A 16,128-nucleotide genomic window follows, 5' to 3' on the forward strand; every position below is an offset into this window, starting at 1 on the left:
ACATGTATATATATATAAAGTGTGTAGACATAGTGAATGATACATTGTATCCTATAGAACTGTCCTAGATACATGTATATATATAGAGAAAGTGTGTAGACATAGTGAATGATACATTGTATCCTATAGAACTGTCCTAGATACATGTATATATAAAGAGTGTAGACATAGTGAATGATACATTGTATCCTATAGAACTGTCCTAGATACATGTATATATATATATAAAGTGTGTAGACATAGTGAATGATACATTGTATCCTATAGAACTGTCCTAGATACATGTGTATATATATATATATATATATATATATATATATATATATAAAGTGTGTAGACATAGTGAATGATACATTGTTACATATAGAACTGTCCTAGATACATGTATATATAAAGTGTGTAGACATAGTGAATGATACATTGTATCATATAGAACTGTCCTAGATACATGTATATATAGAGATATAATGTGTAGACAGTGCATGATACATTGTAACATATAGAACTGTCCTAGATACATGTGTATATATATAGAGAGAAAGTGTGTAGACATAGTTAATGATACATTGTAACTTAAAGAACTGTCCTAGATACATGTATATATAGAGATAATGTGTAGACATAGTGCATGATACATTGTAACATATAGAACTGTCCTAGATACATGTATATATATATATATATATAGAGAGAGAGAGAGAGAAAGTGTGTAGACATAGTTAATGATACATTGTAACTTAAAGAACTGTCCTAGATACATGTATATATATATAGAGAAAGTGTGTAGACATACGTTAATGATACATTGTAACTTAAAGAACTGTCCTAGATACATGTATATATAGAGATAATGTGTAGACATAGTGCATGATACATTGTAACATATAGAACTGTCCTAGATACATGTATATATATATATAGAGAGAGAGAGAGAGAGAGAGAGAAAGTGTGTAGACATAGTTAATGATACATTGTAACTTAAAGAACTGTCCTAGATACATGTATATATATATAGAGAAAGTGTGTAGACATAGTGCATGATACATTGTATCATATAGAACTGTCCTAGCTACATGTATATATATATATATATATATATATATAAAGTGTGTAGACATAGTGCAAGATACATTGTAACATATAGAACCGTCCTAGATACATGTATATATAGAGAGATAATGTGTAGACATAGTGCATGATACATTGTAACATATAGAACTGTCTTAGATACATTGTAACATATAGAATCGTCCTGGATACATTGTAACATATAGAATCGTCCTAGATACATTGTAACATATAGAATCGTCCTGGATACATTGTAACATATAGAATCGTCCTGGATACATCGTAACATATAGAATCGTCCTGGATACATTGTAACATATAGAATCGTCCTGGATACATTGTAACATATAGAATCGTCCTGGATACATTGTAACATATAGAATCGTCCTAGATACATTGTAACATATAGAATCGTCCTGGATACATTGTAACATATAGAATCGACCTGGATACATTGTAACATATAGAATCGTCCTGGATACATTGTAACATATAGAATCGTCCTAGATACATTGTAACATATAGAATCGTCCTGGATACATTGTAACATATAGAATCGTCCTGGACACATTGTAACATATAGAATCGTCCTGGATACATTGTAACATATAGAATCGTCCTGGATACATTGTAACATATAGAATCGTCCTAGATACATTGTAACATATAGAATCGTCCTGGACACATTGTAACATATAGAATCGTCCTGGATACATTGTAACATATAGAATCGTCCTGGATACATTGTAACATATAGAATCGTCCTAGATACATTGTAACATATAGAATCGTCCTGGATACATTGTAACATATAGAATCGTCCTGGACACATTGTAACATATAGAATCGTCCTGGATACATTGTAACATATAGAATCGTCCTGGATACATTGTAACATATAGAATCGTCCTGGATACATTGTAACATATAGAATCGTCCTGGACACGTGTAGTTTGTAGAGTCCGAATCTCAGGTTTTGCAGTTTATCACTAGAGAACAGATCAGTCATCTTCTCCATCCAGAGCTGCAGACTCGGTCCTGTGTATAAGTCACCAGACTACACCCGACAAGTGCAGCGTTCCCTAATAACAATCAGGGGCCCCACTGAGCGCCCCCTGTGCCTTCCTGGACCTTCTCCTCCCCCTGTAATTTGGGGCTTGTGCTGCGGAGACTTGTCGGCTCCCCGGGATCTCTTTGCAGCCGATAGGCGTCTGGTGGAGAAACATTTCACAAATCATCTTTCCAACAATTAAACAGTGCGGAGGGGTGAAATGGCGATTTGGCATGTAGATGATGGGGGTAACCTGCCCCGTCCTGGGAGGATCACCCTTCTGATCGGTAAGTGCCGCTACTCTTCCTTTCTGCCCCTGCATTGTCAGGGATAGAATAGATCGAAATAACCTTTATTTTATTATTAATCTGTATTTCCTGCGATGGAAGAATTAGATAAGTGCGAACGAAATGTTGTTTCAAAATAATAAAATAATGACTGGAGAATTTTTATTAGGGAATAAAGTGTAAAAAGTATCAACATGATGGATGAGACAATGGAACTGATAGAATCAATAGAAATATTATTTTGTTTATTTTTATTATTGTTTGTTTACTAGTCTTTATTTATTTAATTAAATATTATTGGTTATTACAGTATCAATATTATTATATATTATCAATAACCAAAGGCTGTTAGGGTATAATGAGGGTTGTAGTTTTGCAACCTGTAGAGAGCCCCAGTTGGGGAATACTAGTCTAAGGCAGTGTTTCCAAACAGTGTGCCTCCAGCTGTTGCAAAACTACAACTTCCAGCATCCCCAGGCAGTCTTCGGCTGCCTGGGCATGCTGGGAGTTGTAGTTTTTTGCAACAGCTGGAGAACCATTGGTTTATACCATGATAGGTGCTAGGAGCTGTGACTTCCTTGGCTGTCCAGGCATGCTGGGAGCTGTAGTTTTGCAACAGCTGGAGACTGTTTGGAAAATGCTGCTCTGGAAGACTAGGTGAGCTGCCAGGGCATGCTTGGAGTTGTAGTTTTGCAACCTCTGGAGAGCCGCACATTGGGTAACACTAATAGAGTATCATCAATATTATCACTATTACATTATCAATAATATTTATGTATTTATTTCTTATTTTATTTCTTATTATTTTAAATTGATTTATTGTTCATTTTTATTTATTATTTTATTTATTTATTATTTTTTATTTATTTCTTTATTTATTGTTTATGTATTTTTTTATTTATTTATTATTTTATTTATTTATTGTTTTTTTAAATGTATTTATTTATTATTTTGTTTCTTTATTTTATTTATTTATTTATTGTTTCTGTATTTTTTATTTTAGTTTTATTTATTTATTATTTTGTTTCTGTATTATTTTATTTATTTATTTATTGTGTATTTGTGCATTTTTATTTATTATTTTATTTATTTTTTAAATTTATTTATTATTTATTAATTATTTTGTTTATTTATTATTGTATTTATTTATTGTTTATTTATGTATTTTTTTTTTATTTTTATTTTTTTATTTATTTATTATTTATTTAGTTTTCCTGTCTGTTGTTAGGTTTTTATTATCCATTTTTATTTGCACACAATCCTTCACATTACTAGGAATCAGAGGAAACATAATAGGCAGCTCCGTCCTATTAATATTACAGCCCCCTGTGTCATCATTAATCCCCCCCCCCCCAGTAGTGTTGTCAGCTTTGGCCATCAGTGTCACATTGTCGCCTCTCCTCAGAGCTGTTATTACAGCGGGCAGATTGCTCCTGTCACTTCATATATAACGCCTTTATAGGGCCATTCATCAGCTGGATAAGGAGGCAGAATAATAAAGCCAACCATATAATAAAGTAACAGGAGGATATAGAGGATAGACACCTGTACATTGTGGGGACCGGAGGCTGCACAGGTAACAATGGTGTCTGATGAGCTGTATATATTGTGTATATGGCAGGACCCTCCCTGTCTCCTCTTCATGCCAGCAGTCCAGCCAGAGATGCTTTTAATTTGTGTGTAATGAGAATTAATTTATGTTCACAGGGATCCTCTCCAGGGACGGCGGCGGAAAACAATCACCAGTCAAAGCCTCCTCTGTGTCTGAGCCTCGCCTGGGAAGATGGACAAAGGAGCAGAGGTGTCCCCCCTTACCATGACTGCTGCTCCGGGGTCTGCCCCGTACGCTTTCATGTCACAAGTGACCTTATGGCGGCAGTAAATCAGACGCCGGCCACAGACACAGCGATTTTACGTCAATTCGATCATCTACTTAATATCAACTCCTGTCATTTAACGTGCAATTGTGAATACGTGTTACGATTACGCTTTATCGATCGATGTAGCTTCATTTATAAATGATAAAAGATTTCACTGGGTTTAATCCAGTGGTTCCAGTACCTTAAATGCACAGAATATTATTAATATTTAAAAAATTATTATAATCTTTTATTTATTATTTTTATTTTAAAATTATTATTTTTTGTTATTATTATTATTATTAATTATTATTTATTATCATCAATTTGTATTTATTATTATTTTAAAATTATTATTATTTGTTATTATTATTAATTATTATGATTTATTATTATTATTATTTAAAAAATATTATAATCTCTTATTTATTATTTTTATTTAAAAATTATTATTATTTGTTATTATTAATAATAATTATTTATTATCATAATTTTGTATTGATTATTATTTAAAAATTATTATTATTTGTTATTATTATTATTTATTATTATGATTTATTATTATTATTTAAAAAATATTATAATCTCTTATTTATTATTTTTATTTTAAAATTATTATTATTTGTTGTTATTATTATTATTATTAATTATTTATTATCATCATTTTTTATTTATTATTATTTTAAAATTATTATTCTTTGTTATTATTATTATTAATTATTATGATTTATTATTATTATTTAAAAAATATTATAATCTCTTATTTATTATTTTTATTTTAAAATTATTATTATTTGTTATTATTAATAATAATTATTTATTATCATAATTTTGTATTGATTATTATTTTAAAATTATTATTATTTGTTATTATTATTATTTATTATTATGATTTATTATTATTATTTAAAAAATATTATAATCTCTTATTTATTATTTTTATTTTAAAATTATTATTATTTGTTGTTATTATTATTATTAATTATTTATTATCATAATTTTTTATTTATTATTATTTTAAAATTATTATTCTTTGTTATTATTATTATTAATTATTATGATTTATTATTATTATTATTATTTAAAAATTAGTATTATTATAAGTCATCCAGATAAAAATGCCTTAACTGTTTTTTTTTTCCTGAAATATTTTTTTGCATCCTTTGACTGAACTAATGCAGATGGATTCTCTTTTGTCTCAGTTTTCATCCCACTTAATTTAAATGTATGTATTTATATATATCCAAAATGAAAAATGTATTTAGTTTTTCTGTGTTTTTTTGTTGTTTTGTTTGCATTTAACATGCAAAGAGTTTTTCAGGTGAAGTGATAGAAAATGTCAGCTCAGAAAAACAACCTTTTCGTAGCAGTCGTATTCAGGCCAGATATGATTTTTGTTGTATATTCTGCAGTTAAAAAGGAAAAAAATTTTTTAATAATAATTATAATAATATATATATATATATATATATATATATATATATATATACATACATACATACATATTCCCAGGATGCATGAATTTATTATCAGATTTCAATCAGTTTTGAGAAAAATTTGCACATAATCTAAGATGCTTACTTAAAGGGAAAGCATTTTTTTTCCACATGTGTAGGGGTCAGTGTTTCCCAACCAGTATGCCTCCAGCTGCTGCAAAACTACAACTCTCAGCATGACCTCACCATACTACTATGGCACCCTAACCAGCTCATCATTCTCCATCGCACGTTCACTCGCTGTCTATTTGCTCATGTGATGATCATTGTTCCTTTACTTGTTCTTTCATGTTTGTGGAGACTGACCATTTCATATTTGTAGAAACTGACCGTTTCATGTTTGCAGAGACTGACCATTTCCTGTTTGTAGAGACTGACCGTTTCATGTTTGCACAGACTGACCGTTTCATGTTTGCACAGTCTGACCGTTTCATGTTTGTAAAGACTTACCGTTTCATGTTTGTAGAGAATTACTGTTTCATGTTTGCAGAGTCTGACCATTTCATGTTTGTAGGGATTAACCGTTTCATGTTTGCAGAGACTGACCGTTTCATGTTTGTAGAGACTGCCCATTTCATGTTTGCAGAGACTGCCCATTTCATGTTTGCACAGACTGACAGTTTCATGTTTGTAGAGAATTATAATTTCATGTTTGCAGAGACTGACCGTTTCATGTCTGCAGAGACTGCCCTTTTCATATTTGTAGAGACTGCCCATTTCATGTTTGCAGAGACTGCCCGTTTCATGTTTGCACAGACTGACCATTTCTTGTTTGTAGACACTGACCGTTCGTAAAAACTGACTGACTGAACACCTGCAGGGTTACATTTTATTTTGCAACATTTATCCTCTTAAAGTTAGGCCGCCTCTTAGCCTCTATCTAATTTATATATTATCTTCACCAAAAGCAGTGAAATCCTGCGTTATGCAATGTCGCCAATTTTACCATAACCCCCCCCCCCCCCCCCACGCACACACCCCTTACATATCAATTTCAGGTTCTGGGAACCTCTCAGAATGCTACAACACATTAGATCCAACCATAGACTAGAAATGATCTGTTCCTAATAAAATAATAAAATATATTTCTGCGGCTGCGGAGACGATCGTTGAATTACCATCGGTGTAAACAGGATCCAACACCCCCTCAGACCTGGATGTAATATTGTCATATATTCCCTTCTCTGCCCATGGGTTTTGCTAAAAAACATCTCTCAGATCTGAGGATTTTTTTTTTTTACATTAAACCCAAAGTAGAAGAATTTCAGATGTAAATTGCTCTTTCTGTCGTTACTTTTAAACTATTGGGGGGAATAATTAATTATGCTGCGCGGAGTGGGGAGGGGGGGCCTGAGCAGACCTCTCTCTCCGCGCTCCGCATTGAGTTGCTTTTGCCACAGGGCTGGAAGAGCTATTGGTGCATTGACTTTACAGGTGTAAAACGCTCCCCTTTTATCATAGTATAATGACTGTCACTATATAATTCCATTCTCCGGATTTCAGAGTCCCTGTGAACCCAATTCTCCAAACCTCCTATTAATTCCGTCGCCATAAAAAGAGAAATCCCCTCAATTCTTCCTCTAACAGCTGTTAAAAAGGATCACAAGTACAACTCAAAGAGATTGCTGTTTTTTTCAATTTTATTCCTTTGCATGCGGCCGTAATAAAATACCAAGAAGATATGGATTATACGTCCCTTACAACGCGTTTACGCCTTTTCTTCACTCATTTCCCTGCTTTATAGTGCAGCGCCACTTTAGGGGTCTTTTGCAGAAAACATTTGGGAATTGCTAAATGGCAAGCCCATAGTATGTGTGATCGGAACCATTTTAACTAGTGTTAACGAAAGCGTTTAGTTATTAGTGTTTTCCAACCGGCGCGCCTCCAGCTGTTGCAAAACTACAACTCCCAGCATGGCTGGACAGAAACAGAAACATGGGTTATTCTGTTATGATCTCATGTCAGACCCTCAAATGTTGCATAACCTCAGTGAAAAGATTGGATTACAGAGTGGGGTTTTCCAAACTGTGTGCCTCCAGCTGTTGCAAAACTACAACTCCCAGCATATATATATATATATATATATATATATATATAATTTATTTATATAGGACTATATGAGGACTATGCATGGTTACCCAGATATATATATATATATATATATATATATATATATATATATATATAGTATTTATTTATATAGGACTATATGAGGACTGCACATACTTACCTATATATATATATATATATATATATATATATATATATATATATATATATATATATATAATGTTTAGAGTCTTGCAGGACGCCTCTTCTTCTTTCTTCAATTTATGTTATATATGATTGTGAAAAGATTAGATTACAGAGTGGGGTTTTTCAAACAGTGTGTATCTAGCTGTTGTAAAACTACAACTCCCAGCATGCCCGGGCAGCCATAGTCAACAGCTGGAGGCACCCTGGTTGAGAAGTGTGTATATATATATATATATATATATATATATATATTTATATATAATTTATTTTTATAGGACTATATGAGGACTACGCAGTTACCTATATATATATATATATATATATATATATATATATAGTATTTATTTATATAGGACTATATGAGGACTACACATACTTACCCATATATATATAGTATTTATTTATATAGGACTATATGAGGACTACACATACTTACCCATATATATATAGTATTTATTTATATAGGACTATATGAGGACTATGCATACATACCTATAAATATATATAATGTTTAGAGTCTTGCAGGACACCTCTTCTTCTTTCTTTAATTTCTGTTATATATGATTGTGAAAAGATCAGATTATAGAGCGGGGTTTTCCAAACAGTGTGTATCTAGCTGTTGCAAAACTACAACTCCCAGCATGCCCGGACAGCCAACGGCTGTCCGGGCATGCTGGGAGCTGTAGTTTTGCAACAGCTGGAGACACACTGTTGGGAAACACTGTCGGGCTATGTTCTTTTGGAGAAATTTACTGCCCATTTAATTTAAAGGAATTTCGCTCTCTCATTCATACAAGGGAATTTCTATAGCGGCAATTCCGCCACAGAAATTCTGCATCCTGCAAAATTTAAAGACCTGTCTTTAATTTTGTGGCATCTTGTGGCCGAATTCCAATGAAGTCAAAGGGGCTTTGAATTTCAGCAGAATTCTGTGTTTTGAGAACTCCAGCATTCTGTTCAGCAAGCTTTGCTGAGTGTAATTTGTGCAGAATTGCGGATATTCTGGAGTCTGCAATCTAAGGCCGGGTTCACATGGTAGAATTTCTGCACGGAATTCTGCATGAAAATTTATAGAAAATTCACTTCAATTGACTTCCTGCAGTGGAAATTCTGCAGCAGAAATTCTGCTGTATTAATGGAACAGCAGAATCCCATCAAAGTGTATTGGCTATAAATTCATGCAGAACTTTCATGCAGAATTCCATGCAGAATTTCCGCCATGTGAATGCGGCCTAAGGCAGAATTTCTACACTGAATTCTGCATGAAAACTCTGCATACATTTATAGCCAATACACTTCAATGGGATTCCACTGTCCCTTTAACACAGCAGAATTTCTGCTGCAGAATTTCTGTTGCAGGAAGTCCATTGAATTAAATTAGCTATAAATTTACGCAGAATTTTCATGCAGATTTCAGTGCAGAAATGCTGCTGTGTAAAACCGACCTAAGGCTCAGTTCACATGACGGAATTTAGCAATTATGGGGGAATTTCAGCTGAATTCTGTCTGGTGCCCTCCGGCGTGTCCAACCATCCGGCGTCAAAATTGAGACTCATTTGTCCCATTCAAATGAACGGAATCAGTTCTAGCATCGGTTTCCCTCCGGCGCACCCCAGAGAGAAACTGTACCGGGCGCCAAACGTATGTGAACCCAACTTTACACAGTATCAGAAGCATTGCAACGTTTCGAGTGCAGGATCCATAATATCACACATATATATATATGAACAGTTTATAAAAGCATAAAATATATATTTTCTAATCACAGAAGAAGAATACAAGGAGGTTAATACAAGACTTCTCAGAATGGTGGCCGTATAGCACTCGTGGATTTGTCGATAATGTTTCTGTTATTTGTATTTACTTTAAGTAAAGTTTAGATCTAATACTGCAACAAGACAGTAGTATACATATATAATACAACCAGAAGAATGAGCCGTAGACAGAAGCGCGGCCTTCATTGGCGTCCTGTAGCCTTATAGCTGCCGCTCACTTTCATTGGTGGGATAAATAGATGAAAGGAGCCCTTGGCTGTGTATTGGTGAAGTGGCAGGACGCTTCTATGTCACTGTACGGCCGCTGACAGCTGATTAACCAGTGATGACTCTCAAAAGGTTTCTTTACATATATTAGAGTCGGCTTTGAAAGGTTGAGCTAACCCCCCACCCCCCTGGTCCTCCGCTGGTTTGGTGGAGGGGTGAGAGCCCTGGTAGAATAGAGGCTCGGTGTTGTCTCCTTACGATCTACAGACCCCTCCCAGCCCTGGTTCCACTTTAAGGTCTATTTTTTTTCTTGTCCAAATGGGGTTTTTACAGGAGTATCCGAGCCCTGCCAGGACTTGTTGGCACTGGAACCAAGAGTAAACAAAGGCCTTCTTTGGGCAGTAAAGGACAGGATCACTAGGCACTCTGCCCTATGTAGCAGCCATGTCTGCAGAATAACAGCTTCATCTTCTGTCCCGGGTCTATAGAGGATCACCCCACCCTCTTGTGCCGCTTATTTATGCAGCTTTATGGGGGTAAAAAAGACATTTCAGGCCAGGAAATAATCTCATATAGAAATACGGAGCATTCCGAAATGTGAAGTCTTTGATGTCCTCATATAGGGTCACAGCTACACATCAGTATGGGGGCCGCACGGAGTCTGCATCCAAGTAATGGGGTAGAAAGAAATACATTCTCACATCCCAGTTCATAATGTTTCAACATTTAAAAGAGAAATAACATCCTGGATGAGCGTCTTAAACTACACTAATAAAGAGTCCTACCGGTCTGGTATAAATAAAGCTTTTTGTACCTAAAAATTCTGGAAGTTTCCAATATACAGTATATATATATATATTTATACTTGTAACTCCTGTAAAAGTGCTGCATGGTCACAAGATGTCAGATCTGAACTTACCATTTATTGGGCATTGTAAGTAGCTCCCAGTACTCAGATACCCCCAGGACTTACAGCAGGGCTAAACAAAGTAACACAGAGTCACAATAACAAATACACAAAAGCCCCCATCAATGCAAACAAAAATTAGAGTAGAAACTTGCCAATAGATGACAGACACTGAATGATGATGGAATAAGTTCTGTAGATGGAACTGAAGTAGATGGATGATGATCAGAAACAAACTACCAAAACTAACCCTTACTAGCTATCCCTGGTTCTGTCCCTGAACTCTTAACACCAGAAACCACTGACCCTCACTGTCCCTGATTCTATCCCTAAATTTATTCCTTAACACTAACTTAACACCACTTACTAAAAACATCCCTAATAAAAATCCTGTTATGCAGAATTGACTCTAACACAGAGAACTATGAAACCCTAGGACCTGGAGACAACAACCAAGGCTGAGTGAATACTGAAACAAGCAGCAAATGCAACAATACTGAAACAAGATACAGAAACAAGGACAAAAACCGATACTGGAGAAATAAGAGAAACACTAAATATAAATACACACAGAGGATATAATCCACACCGAGCATACAGTATGATCCCTATAGGGCATACACTGTAATCTGCATAGAGTATATGATATAAACTGTACAGAGTATACACTATAATCCATACAGAGCATACGCTATAATCCGTACAGAGCATACACTATAATCCGTACAGAGCATACACTATAATCCGTACAGAGCATACACTATAATCCGTACAGAGCATACACTATAATCCATACAGAGCATACACTATAATCCGTACAGAGCATACACTATAATCCGTACAGAACATACACTATAATCCGTACAGAACATACACTATAATCCGTACAGAACATACACTATAATCCATACAGAACATACACTATAATCCATACAGAGCATACACTATAATCCGTACAGAACATACACTATAATCCGTACAGAACATACACTATAATCCGTACAGAGCATACACTATAATCCGTACAGAACATACACTATAATCCGTACAGAACATACACTATAATCCATACAGAGCATACACTATAATCCGTACAGAGCATACACTATAATCTGTACAGAGCATACACTATAATCCGTACAGAACATACACTATAATCCGTACAGAGCATACACTATAATCCGTACAGAGCATACACTATAATCCATACAGAACATACACTATAATCCGTACAGAACATACACTATAATCCGTACAGAACATACACTATAATCCGTACAGAACATACACTATAATCCGTACAGAACATACACTATAATCCATACAGAGCATACACTATAATCCGTACAGAACATACACTATAATCCGTACAGAACATACACTATAATCCGTACAGAGCATACACTATAATCCGTACAGAACATACACTATAATCCGTACAGAGCATACACTATAATCCGTACAGAACATACACTATAATCCGTACAGAACATACACTATAATCCATACAGAGCATACACTATAATCCGTACAGAACATACACTATAATCCATACAGAGCATACACTATAATCCGTACAGAACATACACTATAATCCATACAGAACATACACTATAATCCATACAGAGCATACACTATAATCCGCACAGAACATACACTATAATCCGTACAGAACATACACTATAATCCGCACAGAACATACACTATAATCCGTACAGAGCATACACTATAATCCATACAGAGCATACACTATAATCCGTACAGAACATACACTATAATCCGTACAGAGCATACACTATAATCCGCACAGAACATACACTATAATCCGTACAGAACATACACTATAATCCGCACAGAACATACACTATAATCCGTACAGAGCATACACTATAATCCATACAGAGCATACACTATAATCCGCACAGAACATACACTATAATCCATACAGAGCATACACTATAATCCGTACAGAACATACACTATAATCCGTACAGAACATACACTATAATCCGTACAGAGCATACACTATAATCCGTACAGAACATACACTATAATCCGTACAGAGCATACACTATAATCCGTACAGAACATACACTATAATCCGTACAGAACATACACTATAATCCATACAGAGCATACACTATAATCCGTACAGAACATACACTATAATCCATACAGAGCATACACTATAATCCGTACAGAACATACAGTATAATCCGTACAGAACATACACTATAATCCGTACAGAACATACACTATAATCCGTACAGAACATACACTATAATCCGTACAGAGCATACACTATAATCTGTACAGAACATACACTATAATCCGTACAGAACATACACTATAATCCGCACAGAACATACACTATAATCCGCACAGAACATACACTATAATCCGCACAGAACATACACTATAATCCGCACAGAACATACACTATAATCCGCACAGAACATACACTATAATCTGTACAGAACATACACTATAATCCGTACAGAACATACACTATAATCCGCACAGAACATACACTATAATCCGCACAGAACATACACTATAATCCGCACAGAACATACACTATAATCCGCACAGAACATACACTATAATCCGCACAGAACATACACTATAATCTGTACAGAGCATACACTATAATCCGTACAGAACATACACTATAATCCGTACAGAACATACACTATAATCCGTACAGAACATACACTATAATCCGTACAGAACATACACTATAATCCGTACAGAACATACACTATAATCCGTACAGAACATACACTATAATCCGCACAGAACATACACTATAATCCGTACAGAGAATACACTATAATCCGTACAGAACATACACTATAATCCGTACAGAACATACACTATAATCCGTACAGAACATACACTATAATCCGCACAGAACATACACTATAATCCGTACAGAGAATACACTATAATCCGTACAGAACATACACTATAATCCGTACAGAACATACACTATAATCCGTACAGAACATACACTATAATCCGCACAGAACATACACTATAATCCGCACAGAACATACACTATAATCCGCACAGTTGGGCATCACTGTTGTGCTAAATGGGATAAATATTGTATTATAGGTTTATAGGTTTAGGTTCCTTTGTAGCTCATATAACTGCACTATAATAAATGTTACAGTCCGTGGTGTATTTAGGCTAAAATAGACTTATGCAGCCCCGTAATGTAAATTGGGCTGCACTATTTTTTTTAAAATCAAGAACACCCCGCCCCTTCCTCTATTGGTGGCAGCTGCAAAAGATATATGTATATATATATATATATATATATAGAGAGAGAGAAGCAGAGGCGTCCTACAAGACTCGTATATACATTAGTGCCTCTCAATCAGGCTGCCTTCGGCTGTCCGGGAATGCTGGGAGTTGTAGTTTTGCAACAGCTGGAGGCCCCCTGGTGCAGTATAATGTAAGGGAAGCCTAAAGGCCTGGTGCAAGGGTTTATGCCACCCTAGGAGAAAACCAATCCAGAGTGCGCTCTAGGCGGCTGCCTGTTTTGCCTGTAGGCCCCGGCTATAGATCGGCCGTGCAGGTGAATGTGCTGCAATTATTGGCGCAGTTGATGATGATGATGGAGCGGTCACGTGTTCTCCATCATAGACCTGACCCAGTTTATAAGAGACGCGGTTGTCACAATTAAATAAAGCGACATCTTCCTATAGTATACGGGGGGGGGGGGGGGGGGGGCAGGTAAACCTTAGAGGATATAGTAATGGGGGAATTATGTCTTCTAGGCGGAGTTCCCCATTAAGTGCATTAGGAAAGTGATTGCAGAATGTTATGGGTCACCCCCTCCCCACCGGGTTACATCGTCTTGTGATCATGGCTTCCCGTCTGACTGATGTATCTCTTATTATACGTTTTTGGTGCACGGAGCTGCGGGCAGGGTGACTCTGAACGACATACCTACCTCGCATTTCATGTTCCACATTCACATGCTTTATGCTATTAACACCTTTCCCCTCAGAAGTGACTTTTAAGTCCTGAATTATGAGCGAGTTACACTAATTCCCATGTACCCTCCATGTCAGCACAGAGAAGGGAAATCAAACCCCAATGAAGGGGAACGGCCGTAATTGGCTGTATACTATGTATATAGAAGAAGAGTATACAGCCAGAACATTAAAACCACCTTCCTAGTATTATGTCCTCCCCCCCATAGTCCTGTCATGTGCCTCCAATGCCTGGACCCCATAATCCTGTGATTTGTCCCCCAAGGCCCGGACCCAAAAGCCCTGATGTAATCCATGAGGCCCAAATCCCATAACCCTTTTATATGACACAACCTGGACCCCTCGGCCCTGTGATTGTGACCCCAGAGGATTGGACCCCATAGCCCTGTGATTGTGACCCCAGAGGATTGGACCCCATAGCCCTGTGATTGTGACCCCAGAGGATTGGACCCCATAGCCCTGTGATTGTGACCCTAGAGGATTGGACCCCATAGCCCTGTGATTGTGACCCCAGAAGATTGGACCCCATAGCCCTGTGATTGTGACCCCAGAGGATTGGACCCCATAGCCCTGTGATTGTGACCCCAGAGGATTGGACCCCATAGCCCTGTGATTGTGACCCTAGAGGATTGGACCCCTTGGCCCTGTGATGTGACTCATAGAGGCCCGAATCCAATAGCCCTGTGATATTGTGATATGACCTGAGGACTGGACTCCATAGACTCACATTGAGACCCCTGAGGCCCGGACCCCATATCCCTGTGTCCTGTGGTATCAGACCCTGTAAGCTGTGGGGTGCAACCTCCATGGACTTCTCCAGCAGATCCCACAGACGATCGATCGGATGAGATATAAGTCACGACCTTCATCTTATTCCTGGACAATGTGTGCAGTGGGGCCGGGGGCATTATCCTGCTGATAGAGGCCGCTGCCATGAAGGGGGGGACTTGGTGTGTCCAATGGTCAGGTAGGTGTCACAGGAACCTCCACATGATACCAGGACACAAGGTCTCCTGCAGAATATTCCCCATCTGCCCCGCCAGCTTGTCTTCTTCTCACTTTTGGGGGTTAGGTGGTGGCCCAGTACAGGAGTTGTATCTTGCTGTCCTGTCAGGCAGCCTCCATACAGTGTCCCCTGGGCCCCCGGCACCTGTTCCCCTTGTACAGTTATCTTTATAATGTGTATTGTATATAAAAGTGTTATGCCTTTAAGAA

At 36.5% G+C, this 16,128-nt stretch overlaps 1 long non-coding RNA gene across 2 annotated transcripts in view; it reads left to right on the plus strand.

The window, feature by feature from the left end:
• The window catches only part of LOC130294460 (uncharacterized), a 189,308-nt gene extending 184,735 nt beyond the window's left edge, over positions 1 to 4,573 (plus strand). Inside the window, exon 5 of one of the 2 annotated variants that reach the window (XR_008848499.1) lies at positions 4,114 to 4,573. This is a non-coding gene — a long non-coding RNA (uncharacterized LOC130294460). The remainder of the gene's footprint in view (positions 1 to 4,113) is intronic. The other variant, XR_008848495.1, reaches the window with a different exon arrangement.
• Positions 4,574 to 16,128: the final 11,555 nt, after the last annotated feature.

This window comes from Hyla sarda, chromosome 10 (genome assembly GCF_029499605.1).
Source record: "Hyla sarda isolate aHylSar1 chromosome 10, aHylSar1.hap1, whole genome shotgun sequence".
NCBI lineage: Eukaryota > Metazoa > Chordata > Amphibia > Anura > Hylidae > Hyla > Hyla sarda.